Genomic DNA, 12,909 nt, shown 5'->3' with positions numbered 1-12,909 from the left:
AACTGTGTCCAGGTCTGGAGCCCCCAGTACAAGAAAGACAGGGAGCTGTTGGAGAGGGTCCAGAGGAGAGCCACAAAGGTGATCAGGGGACTGGGAGCACCTCCTCTACAAAGACAGGCTGAGGGAGCAGGGCTTGTTCAGCCTGGAGAAAAGAAGGCTGCAGGTGACCTTATTGCAGCCTTTCAGTACCTAAAGGGAGCCTACAGGGAGGAGGGGAATCAACTCTTTGAAAGGGTTGATAACTGCAGGACAAAGGGAAATGGTTTTAAATTGAGGGAGGGGAGAAATAGGTTGGATGTCAGGGGGAAGTTCTTTACAGAGAGATTGGTGAGGTACTGGAACAGGCTGCCCAGAGAGGTTGTGGATGCCCAGTCCCTGGAGGTGCTCAAGGCCAGATTGGATGGGACCTGGACAACCTGGTCTAGTGTTACATGTGGAGCTTGGTGGCCCTGCCTGTGGCAGGGAGGTTGGAGATTCATGATCCTTGAGTTCCCTTCCAACCCTGGCCATTCTGTGATTCTGTGATTCGGTGATTCTATCCTACGCTATATTCCTCTTTGTATATCCTACCAAGATGATTTGTCATCTTGAAATGTTCTTCTTAAACATTTGTTATATTAACAACTTAACAAATTATTTACTTGGAGTTTAATACAGCTGTTCAAAGCCTCCTATGACAAGACAGGCTTGTGTTCTATGCACTTGTTTATCTCCGTTAAAATTGCTAGGAGTTTGTGAGCTGATGCACATCTAGAGCTTGCTTTGGTTGGGAGGAAAGCGCACGCTGAGAGTTGAGCTCTGCCTCAAAGAGCTGCAAACCAGGCATTATAAATACATTCCAAACTTGCTGATCACTGAGATCCTGATGCGCTTTAGGGAATAGACCTATAAAACAATCTGAAATGTTTCAGCTGTCCCTGCCCGCACTAATCATCTACAAAATTTTCAAGTGTGCTGTCGGCTTGTACACAGCATTCTGCTAATAATTGGGCACTGAAAATGCTGTTTGCTTGAATACTGAGCCACCTACAAGTTTCACAGCATTTGGTGAGTAATTGAAGGATTTTTGTGTTTCAGTACATCCATATGCCATGAATCCTTCAAGTAGCAACACAGGGATAGCAACAACAATGCTACTGAAAAGTTCTGCAGATAACAGGCTAAATTCATCTCTGATGTAACCCCGGTGCCTGGAGCTCACTGATAAGTGCCCTAGAGCTGGAAAGAGGTGTGTGATAAAAAGTGGTTGTTCCCACTTTCCTGCTCAGGTCCCTTTCTACCCCTGCCCTGCCAACATGCCAATAATATTGATTTGCTGAGGCATGGATTATAACATCATTTACAGATCTTCAGCAGAGTCCCACATGCTTGGGAGTCATAAAATGTCAGTGCCACAATGTAAACCTGAATACAAATAATTGCCCTGGTTTCTTTACTACAACAATCAAAATTTCTAGTATAAATTATGTTAAACTCCTTCCTCTCATAAAAGGTTTTTTAACACTTCAGTGTGAAAAATGGTCACAGACTATAATGCATGGTGTTTTAAAATTAACCTCCTTTCTTATTTCATTTTACTGATTCTGAGGAACTTTTAGTGACCAGCTCCCTTTCACGAAACACAAGCTTTTGTTCCCTATGTGGGTTTTCCATGCTTGAAATACTCACTACTCCCATTCTGTGTACTTGCTCCATCTTTCCACAGCATGCAAACCACTGAACTCTGCAGAAAGAAGTCAGGAAAGTGGGAGAAGGCCCGTGTGACAGGTCCTCCTCTGCCCAGCTGCCAGGCAATGGATCCGAGCTCTGTGCTTGGCCCTGGAGCAGTGGAGCACTGCATTGCTTTGTGTCAGCAGCACCCAGGCCTGGCTTTGTCTCCTGTGCCTCAAGAGAATGCCCTGAGCCATTAGGCCCAGCCTAAGAGTTCCTCTACCTGTCCAGTGGTTACTGAGTTACCTTGTGTCTCCAGGAGAGAAAGTGAGAGCTGTCAGAGCAGGAATCTGGGCCCAGAGCCCCCCAGGCTAGTGGTCTGTCTGCTAAGCACCAGGGCAAGCTTCTTCACCTGAATGGCTTTGGGGTCAACTGAGCTATTTATGTTATTCATTTACTTAGTCTTATAAATAGCCATTTGTCTGTCAGCAAATGCCCTGCTGCTGCAAATGCTGCGAGGAGTTTCTGACAGCCCCAGGGGCGAACTGCAGCCTGCCAATGTGGTGCTTACATTGCCAGCAAAACATTGCCACTGTGATCCCTTCTGCTCTGCTTGTGCTTCCCATGCAGGATGGAGCTCATCCAGCCACACTGCCTTGCATCCTCCTGATCTTTCTCTGAGGGCAGCTGCACCATAGCCTGCCAGGACCTGAGCTCAGGCAGCCTCCTCTATTTTATTTTAGGTTTGTTGGCTGCTAGCACCCAGCATGCACTGAGCACACATTTCTAATGGGGCAGTTTTTCCTTATGCTGAGCACAGTACTATACTCAAGCACATGTATTCAGCCCATACCAAGTTGTGTGCTGCCTTTCAACACTATCACAGTTGCCTTGTGGCTGCCTCAGTTTGATGGAATCCAGGCATCCTTCTCATCAGTTCATTATCCACTTGCTTACCAGTTATGTTCTCAATCACAATATTATATTTATTACAATGTCCCAGCAGTTAGATTTCCTGTTTTTTGGGCTTGTCTTCCAGCCTGCTCAGGCTATTATTTTTGCCTGCAACCACACATGAGGAACGAGCGTTGCCAATTTGCACTGCATGCTGACTTGAAGGCAAGCTGCAAGTACACTGGGTGTTGCAGAGCTGCAAAGGCTCATAACATCACCCCTCCTGCACAGACGTCTCCACCAAAGGATATAATAAACCCTGTCCCTTCCAGTCTTTGAACAAGTGATAAAACATTTATATTTTCATACAACCTCAATATCTCATTAGCAGTTTGATTGTAGAAGTACTTAAAATCAGCACACAAAGGAACAGAAGCAAAGTGAGAGCTGCAGGAACTGACATTTCCCAGCCAATTAGCCAACTACATCAGAAGTAGCAGCACTAGTACTTCAGTCACATCTCCAACACCTTCAGCATTTATTTTCCAAATACAAGAAGATACTTTGTCTTTCTCGTGCAAGATCTTCTTTCCACCTCAGTTTTTCCATTCCCTACAGTAAATTGTGCTATTCATAAGTAATTCCTGTACGTATTCGTTCCCATATGAATAATTTGCAATAGCATTGTATTAACATGGAAATGCATTTATTTCCTGTAGTGATTATTCATAATTAACAGATTTTATTCCACTCTGTCACATTGAAAGGATTATTTCAGGCTTGTGTATTTTCCTGTTCTTTTATGAAAACATGACTTTGTTCCATTTCTGAAAATATTGCAGGATGTCAATAGTAAATTATTTACTCAATTTACTATTTACTAAGTAGAAAATTACCCCCAGCCACACCCCCTCTGTTACCAGGCTTCCTACACCTTGATTGTTTATGCCAGTGAAGGTGGCAGAGAAATCCTTTCTGCTGCATGAAATCTTACTCATTAACCAGCAATCTCTTATATTTAGCAACAGTTTCCTCTCACTTTGCAGTGTGTCGCAGAAAGTACCTGTGGTTTCTCTTGGAACTTCACTTTGGTTGCTTGAATGTAATTCCAACCTTACTGAAGCCTCCTGGGCATGTTCTCCACTGAGTTGTGGAAAAGGGTAGAGTCATTTCCGGTGAAGCTTTTGGGTCAGCTGGGATTGAAATGATTACAGCTCTGGCCAACAAATAGCAGCATGTAAACCACTCATGAACCCTAACACAGCTGACATGGGAAAACACTACCCCTAAACTGGCAAGGACACTACAGTGGGGCAGGCGCTGAGGAATGTGGATCACTTATGGGTATCTCCAGGGGTAAAAATATTCAATGAGCCGTGCAGAACTGCAAGAGCCAAATCGATGTCAGGGACCATACAAACGCTGGCAGCTCAGCTGGGGCTGATCCTCAGTCTGCCCCAAAAAACCCGGGATCCGGCCAGGTCCATTATGGTGTCTGATTGAGATGCTGTGATTTGGCATAATGTGTTGGTGGGTCACAGGGCTGGGGATGGTGCTGAGTAAGGGTGGGCAAAGAAAAGGTGGAAGGGGCTGTGCCTGCATACTGAAGTCATTCCTCATTGGACATCCCAGTTTTATAGTTACAGCACAGCCTTTAGAAAGACATATTTATTCAGTGCTGAAAAGTGTCAAAAAGCCATTAAAGTGACAGTGCTGCTTTACTTCTGGCTTAGTAAATATGAAAGAGTTGGTGCAGTTTTGGTATGAGTACATTCTTGTTCTTACCAGCTGTGCAGCGTGTTTCCTACTCCCCATATCTTCTATAGCATTTTTGGGTTCTTTTCAAAATGCACCTGTTGGTGATGTTCATAGAGGCGCATTTGACCAATTGTGCCATGGTAATTTTCATCAGAGGTTGCACAAATTGCTCTTCTCCTTTCCCAGTCTAAGTAAACGCCATTTATTTTTATGCACTGCTGGATCCAAGGCACAAATACAAACGTGGGCCCAGCTAGGTCCTAATAAAATTTTTGCAGTGTTTTGAGATATGAGGAACACTGATTCTGAGCTGTTCCACAACACCATGAATGGTACAGTCTTATCTCTTCCTGGAGACTGCTGACCTGAAACCACTTCTTGGTGCCTGCAATATGAGTCATGCTCAAAGGGAGACTCTTTTTGGCTATAAAAACATGAAAAAGAAAATCTCTCAGGTCAACAGAAAATCCCATACATTTTCACTCTTACTAACCAGAGCAGCTACCTATCTTTATCCTTCAGTGCAGCTTGGATGTGAAGTACCATACTGTTCAGAGAAAATTTAACTGGTAGAAAAAGAGGAAGATCAAAACAGAAAATGACCACAGCTCCATGGGAACCAGTTACTAAATAATTTGCACTGGGCACAGAACTCTCTCTTAATTCAGAAGGGAATTAATAGAGTACCAGAAAAAGTATTTTATTACTGCATAACAACTATACAGCTTAACTGCTGTATTAAACTTCAGAAACAATTATCACTTGTAATTTCAGTTCTGGTTAAAATGGAGGCAGAATAAAAGTCATTAATGACACATAAAAACTTCTGTCATTGCTTGCAATTCCCTTTGCACACAGTCATGTCAGTGAGGCTAACATGTTTGTATTCCCACAGTCTGCTGCAGCATGCATTTGTGGATGTGGATGCTGGCAGAAACCTGCTGATAGCTTTGCCCCAGCAGTGCTCTCAATCACAAAAGCTCTGAAATCAAGCACCACCGCTGCCCTTTGAGAGGAGCAAGAGCAGCAAAAGTAGATTGTGAAAATTGTCTTGGTATTGAAACCTCATCCAGAAGAGCTCTAAAGCTGCCACGTAATTGCATATTATATCCTAACTGCCAAACACCTACATCCTTTATCTAGGTTTTCCTCTGGGAAAGAGGCCTCGTCCTTACAGGGATGGAGGCGAATGGGTGCCAGGTCCCATGGCTGCCTGGAGGTGTGCTGTGTGCCAGCATGCTGACCTGTGTCTGCCTCGTGAGCCCAGGCAAAGCAGCCAGGAAACCTGGGCCCTGGACAGTCTGCTACCATATTCTTTTAAAATACTGTGGTTCCAAATTTGCTAAAAGGACTAACTATTCCAACATGCTACCATACTAACTGATTTTTTCTCTCTGCTGACCAGACAAGGCACATGAGCTTAGCTTGGGTGACATAGGCAGGGTTCTGATTTGCTGTTCACCACTGACATGGTTGTACATGCCAGTTTGGAAACACCAGTCATTTTTTGCCCTGCTCACAGGCCCCTTGCAGCTAAAAGCCAGAACACCTTTGTAGTAGTCCCACCAACCCCTGGGTAACCAGGAACTCCAACCTTCCACCCTTGTGCTGAGTTCAGCATTTTTGGTCTGCAGAGCACACACTTAGCACCAATACCTGGGGCAGAGCTGAGAGCAAGGCTGCCACATGCTGCTTAGCTGATAACCATACAGGTGCATATTGTCACAAAAGGTGTGCTGATTTTCAGGAGTGCAGATTTTCTTTTCAAAGGGGTACAGCCGGAGCTTACTGAAGTCAGTGTGAAAACTGAGAAGTTATTTCACACAAAACAATACATCAAGCCCCTAGTTTTGTAAATGCACAATGTCATTCTCAAGCTATTCTGTGAGTAAGCATTTGTTGCTAGCCAAATTAGTGGCTGCAAAGGCAAGGCAGGAACTCAATGGACTTCTGATGCAACAGGAATCCAGTGGAGTTCAAATATCCTGTTGTCAACTATTGCATTCCTGCAGGGAAGCGGTAGAAATCACTGACTCAGAGCTACCTACAGAGGTAAATACTGGGTCACCACACACTCGGCAATGCTAACATGAACAGCAGAAAAATACAGAATGGATATAACAGAAATGAATGAAAAATATAGTGTTTCTGTAGACAGTAAAATAGAAAAGGGGTTGCTGTGTTGCGACGTCTGTGCTCCAGGAACATTGCTCAGAGAAGGTCTGTAATTGTTTTTTACAGTTTTCCCTCTATAGCAGGAGCTGAAAAACAGCTGTAGCAATTGCAGTGAAACTGGACTCAAAGGAGAGAGAAAAAAACTGTGTGTGCTCTGTCTTATTGTGTCACCTGGTATGTGGAACAAAACTGTGTGGCTCATAGGCATGTTCAGAATGACAGCTTGGCACTTTGAAACTAGATCAGTTGGGCATTTACCATACATGAGGTGGGATCAGAACAGATTCCTCCTGAAGATTTCCTTAGGTGTCCTTTGATCCACTCAAAGATTTCCCCTTAGTCACAGAAAAAAGGAGGCCAAGGCATATCTGGAAGGCACATAAACCGCTCCAACTGCTAAAATTCCCTCCAATCTAATTCCTTTATCAAATGGAAAGCAGAGCTCCATGTTTGTCACTGTTCACAGGACTGTATTTAGCTAACATATCAAAATGTATAAAATTATTTGCCGTAACTTGAACTGGCTGTAATTTAAGTTTAATTTTGAACACTGATGTGGCTTGAAACACAGAACAGAGAAGTTGCTTTCCACCTTGACCATGCATGTTTTACTGATTTAAATGAGTGGCCAAATCCATCAAAAATGCCAGATTTGTGAACTGTCACAAAACCAACCCAAATCACTTTTTATGTGCTTTTTGAGATGTCGAATATTTCATAATTTGTCCGCACCACACAAATGTTCTGGATATTTCTTCCACAATGAGCATGTTAACTTACTAAACTATTTTATGAAATAACACCAGCCCAAGTTTAATAATTAAACAAGAAAACTTATGTCTGCTTAATGACAAAAATAAATCTTCAGAAGCGCACACATGTGGGTAGGTTAAAATATTATTATCAGTAATCGCTGTGTTACTCATCAAGGGGAAGAAGTACATGTCAGGTATAACACAGATGGGTTTTGATTAAGCTGAGTGTGTGGCAGCATGAGAAGGAGCCTATAAACAGGAGGGAAGTCAACTCTTTGAAAGGGTTGATAACAGCAGGGCAAGGAGAAATGGTTTGAAGTTGAAGGGGGAAGTTCTTTACTATGAGAGTGGTGAGGTGCTGGAACAGGCTGCCCAGAGAGGTTGTGGATGCCCCATCCCTGGAGGTGTTCAAGGCCAGATTGGATGGGGCCTGGAACCTGGTCTAGTGCTACATGTGGACGTTGGTGGCCCTGCATGTGGCAGGGAGGTTGGAGATTCACAATCCTTGAGTTTCCTTCCAACCCGGGCCATTCTGGAGAGAGCTGGAGCTAGCACTGCATTGTGCCCTTTCTTCCACAGCATTCCATTGCACACAGTCTGTGCTCAAGCTACACATAAAATGAAAAACATCACTAAAATTCACATCATAGGTTCAACTGGTATAGCTGTCTCACTGACTTTTTGTTCCTCTCCACCTCACAGGTTTCAAGCAGCCAGTCCACGATGCAGTTAGCCTTGGAGAAATGGCACTATGAAAAATGGACCACTGCACCAAAGGCACTCAGGAGCAGCTGGTCATCTGAAATTCAGGAAGAAAACTAACTCCAACATGGTGTTGGAAATGTTGTTATTTTATTCCTCATTGTATGTACCAGGTGACTTAACAAATCAAGCGTGTCCAAGACACGCATACACAGTACATCAGCTTACATATTCATTGTTTTCCAAAAACTCCTTAATATATGCTAATGTCCCTCTGGGCATATGTGGTAGCACCTTTGGTGCTCTTTGACCACTTACTTCCTTCTCATTTTTCCAACATCATCTTCATCACAATGACATTCAGTCTACCTTTAGCTCTATTTCCTCAATTTGGCAAGTTTCTATTGCTTGTCACACCATAAAGAGCAACTTTCTGTCTTGGTGCACTATAGCCCAAAACAATATATGTGAAATCCAAGGGAAAAGTCCTTGCGCCTGGTGGGTGCAAAGAGAAAAGTGGTTTACTGTGACTTCAGTGCTTTTGTGAAGCTTTACTCCGCACAGAGCTAAACTGGAAAGTTTTAGAAGCAGCACTCATTGATTCCTTTTGCTAAACTAATATATTTGTCTTTAAACTAATATCCGGGTTACTATTGCTAAACCAGCCTACATCAGTGCTAAACTAGCCTATATCAAATTCATGGGTTGAATCAGCCTTAATGAAAGATCCCAGATAAAATTACAATTAATTCCTTAACCTTTGATCTGAATAACATCTCAATTCATTAGGAATAAACAAGGAAGGCACTCAAATAGGATATGGATATTGAGTAGGCATAGGCAGAGAGAAATCTCCAGCGTTATTTTTGTGACAGAGCTTGCCACAGATTGTCTTGCTGGAATCTGTTCTCAGCTGCTCCGAGATCTGCAGTTTTTATACTTACTGACATTTTGGCATCCTTTTCTGCACTAAGATTATTCATCCCCTGAATTTTTTGTACTATTATTTCTTCACTGACTCCTAAAAATAAGTATGATATTTAAGTAAAAATCTTAATATTTGAGTACCACCTATTGAACTAATAGTGGCTCTGCAATATTTTTCATTTTGTGGACAAAATCCTTGTGTCTGGACTCATTGCAGATGTTGCTTGGTTAATACCTACACAGATACTAAACTGCCCGCAAGAAACAGCTTCATTCAGATCATTCACTTAAAACATTTTCTGAATCCCATTTGCATGGGAAAGTTGAACTAATTGAACTGTCTGGCATTAATCCACATGGCTGTGAGGCGTGAGATGTCCTTTGCCTGGCTGCAGGGCCTCATGCACCAGAGAAGACTGGTCAGCGAGAGATCCAGAGATCCTCTCTCTTCAGTACTTGCTGCATAACATCTGTGAAACATGCTCCTCATGCTCAGTCATGTCTGCTGTGCTTTTAGCAGAGTTGGATTTTTCTACCAGCATGTTAGAAGGCTAACTGGGCATCAAAGCTGAAGAACAATTGAAAGGTTTGAAGTGCAATTTAGAAAATAAAAAATATATTAAACATGTCTTGTTGCTGCTTTAGAAGAGTTCTGGGAGCATATTAGCCTGGGTGAAGCATGAAAGAGCAAGGAATAAAAATGAAAAGCAAGTTGATGAATGTGGATGGTTAAATGGAATTAAACGTGTGATTATGTGAGAGGTGGGTATGGGTATGAATCACACACCATGCTGCCATTTTAAAATTAAAGCTGCACAGAAATAGACCACGCTATCATTTTAAATGATACAAATGGGGCTTAACCTTGTTTCTTTCTATCAATCTCAATTGATTATAAGTTTTTAAAGAAGTAGTTAATTGCTAGGAATGCATTTTGCTGTTTTCAGAGCAAGCAGCTGATGAAGAATATGATGAGTCACCTAAACTGAATAGAGATTTGTATCATTTTATAAGGAGAAAAACAGATTAAAATATTTCCTGAATGCTGATGTGCATTCTGATTTTGATTACAGTAAATAGGCTTGGAAAGATTTTATTTCATTGATGCAAAAATTAAAACAGGTTGAAAATTGGGTTAGGCTGGAAGATTTGGGACATCAGCTTAAAAACAAATTTAAAAAATATTCTTGTTTCTACTGAACCATTGAAAATCTGAATATTTTCTGGTATGAGAAAGAAGAAAGTTCTAAAGCTGTGGGTTGTTTATAAAATGTGGACTATAGCCCTAAGCTGAACACAGAAGCAAAACAACTGCTTGTGTCATGTGGCTGGCTGTACGTGCTTTAGCACTGGGATCTGTGCTAAAGGCAGCAGCAAACAACTGTCCATTATCCTTCCAGTGAATTTCTGCCTGATAATAGTATCTGAGCCATTACAATTAATGAGCTGCTCTTATCTCATGAAATGCATTGGGTAGGGTGAACATCTCTCATGCAGCACTCCTTGAAGAGGAGGAAGTGCCCTCCCCACACACAGGGATGGTGAGCTTGCTGGAAGCATGCCTCTTAAATTCAGTGCTCCAGCGTGTTGGAATTGGGTATACATATGTAATGTATGTATTGGGTATGTATGTATAGACCAGAGTCATGCTAGTGTGAAGGCATTTGCACCTCTTAAATTAGCCAGGTTTCATCTCCTCATTTTGGAATCTAACTTTTTTGTTGATGATGAAAAGCTGCTTGTTTTAGAATAAGTCTGGTTTGGTCATTTAATTGAAAATAATATCTTATATAAGTAATACTAACGATAATAATAGTTTGATGGCTGTTAATTAGGAAAATAATTAGTCACATGGCAAAGTGTCAGTTCTCCACATGAAGGAACTGACTACTAGTTGTCTTGGAAGAGTCTGGTCTCCTACTTGAGCCAGTGAGTATTATCATACAATAAACAAGCACTGGTTATTGATGAGTACTTTTTCTTTGAATTATAGAAATCTGTGCTCTTAAAATAATCAAAGAACAGGCTCTACCCTCTCTCCTTTTGCACAAAAGTGCCAATGTGAGCTTCTACTGATAAACACCATAAAATTATTTAGGATAAAGAAAGCTAGCCCTTTGTTGGTTTGATGTGTTAATTCAGGCATGGCCAACCTTTTGGCTTGTCTGGGCCACACTGAGTGAAGAGGAATTGTCTTGCTCTGCAGATACATCAGACGCTCCAAAAGTAATGCCTTCTATTTATTTCCATGGAAACTACAACAGAGACAAAGAGCGCAACAACACTACTTGATAGAGCAAATTCTCAGCCGCAAAACACTGCATAGTCACCACCATTAGCCATGCATTTACACCAGCAGTGAACAAGAACTCACATACTGTGTTCATAAAAATCTGCACTGGTGGAGGTGACACACTGTCACCACTGCTGAAACGCACCACCCACCACCTCACTGTGCTCACATCCTCTGCTTAGTCTCCAGAAATGTTCATCAAGCACCAATAAATCTCACTGGCAGCCATTTTTTTCTGAATGAAAGAACTCAGTTTCGCACCTTTGCTTTATATGCCCTTCCATGTCAGACGCCATTCTGTCAAACACCCCTCTGCTGACATCTGTCACATGGCAAAAATTGTAACAGACCATTGTCAGGAAGGTTCAGTCTCTATTGCCATACCCCCAAAATCTACCTCCGACATTGTGAGCCAACATAATAAAAAAGGAGGCATTACTTTCAGAGCAGCCCTTGTAAAATATACAGTATTGTTAATAAATAAGTAACAAAACATTTTAATTTTTAGTATTTTTCATAAAACATTAAAAAAGAGAGGAACAAAAAGATAAAACTGGTGGGATATTTGATCTTCCTTCTGTGAAACTAACACATCATCCTGGTTCAGTGGCAGTGGCTGCAGCTCTTCATGAAGTTTTAAGGTGCTCATCAGAGATTTTTGACAAAATCTTATTCTCTGTATGTTTCATCCTTGACAACTGGTCACAAATGTGCATACTGCCAAAACGCGTGACGCGAATAAAGCACTATTGCTAACTGAACTCTTCTTCCTGTTAAGAGAGGGATTATAAAAGTCTGGTAAAGAGACATGATTTTTATCAGAATTGAATATTTGATTCATTGCCCCGATGTCCCTTCTGATAGTCCTTAGGATCCCTCAAAGACTGACTCAGCCTGAACTATCAGTAATGGATAATAACCAAAGAGGTGAACCAGACAAGGGAGTCTCCTAGTAATGTCCCTGACCCAGACTCCAGGGAGGCAGAATGCTTCCGTTTGTGTAAGGTCTGACCAACGTGTGTGGCCTCCATCCCTCTCAGAAGGGAGTTGCCTTTACCCTTCTTTTCTTCTTGGCTGGGGAGGTATTGAGGCATAGAGTCAATTGCTTTGCCCTAGACAACCTCATGGGTGGACCTTCCACTGTACCCTTACTCACCTCTCCCTTGAGTTTCAGAGCCTCAAACATATTACCTAGGGACACTTGGAGGATCGAGGTAGGTAGGGATGTGGTTTGCCTCTGACACTGAACAGAGAACTGCTTCCACTCCTCCTCCTCTCCCAAATCCCCACTCTCTGCTCCATGGAGGCAGGGCACAAGGCTCACTACTATTTATGGGATTTCACGCCAGTATTGCAGGGAGTTATTTCACCAGTCTATTGTCTGCTTGCATTTCCTGGTACTCCTTAACCTCTCCACCTCCTCCTTGAGCTTCACCATCATACGGAGTAGATCGTCCACTTGGTCACACCTCATACAAATCATATCCCTGCTGCCCTTCACTGGCAGCAATAGGCATAGGAACTCTCTGAAGCCAGAGACCTGAACCACCACACTTTTGGGCAGGCAAAATAACAAGTGTGCACCATGGCTGGAGGTACTTCCTTACTGGGAGGATGCATGGAATGGTGGGAGCAAGCTCTAGGACCAACTGCTGACCCCAAAAATTCATTTAATATATAGTCCTCTTATTGAGGACATATCAGATATTAAACTGATGTGAACACCTGATCTTAGCCAAAAGGCCAAGAAATGAT

At 42.3% G+C, this 12,909-nt stretch overlaps 1 non-coding gene across 1 annotated transcript; it reads right to left on the bottom strand.

The window, feature by feature from the left end:
• Window positions 1-12,727: 12,727 nt before the first annotated feature.
• LOC116217579 lies at window positions 12,728-12,909 on the bottom strand. Its single transcript, XR_004162272.1, has one exon. It is a non-coding gene; the product is annotated as a U2 spliceosomal RNA (small nuclear RNA).

The sequence above is a fragment of the Meleagris gallopavo genome, chromosome Z, assembly GCF_000146605.3.
Source record: "Meleagris gallopavo isolate NT-WF06-2002-E0010 breed Aviagen turkey brand Nicholas breeding stock chromosome Z, Turkey_5.1, whole genome shotgun sequence".
Lineage (NCBI taxonomy): Eukaryota > Metazoa > Chordata > Aves > Galliformes > Phasianidae > Meleagris > Meleagris gallopavo.
The sequence above is the reverse complement of the archived record's forward strand: the minus strand, read 5'-3'. Positions and strand labels throughout refer to the sequence as shown.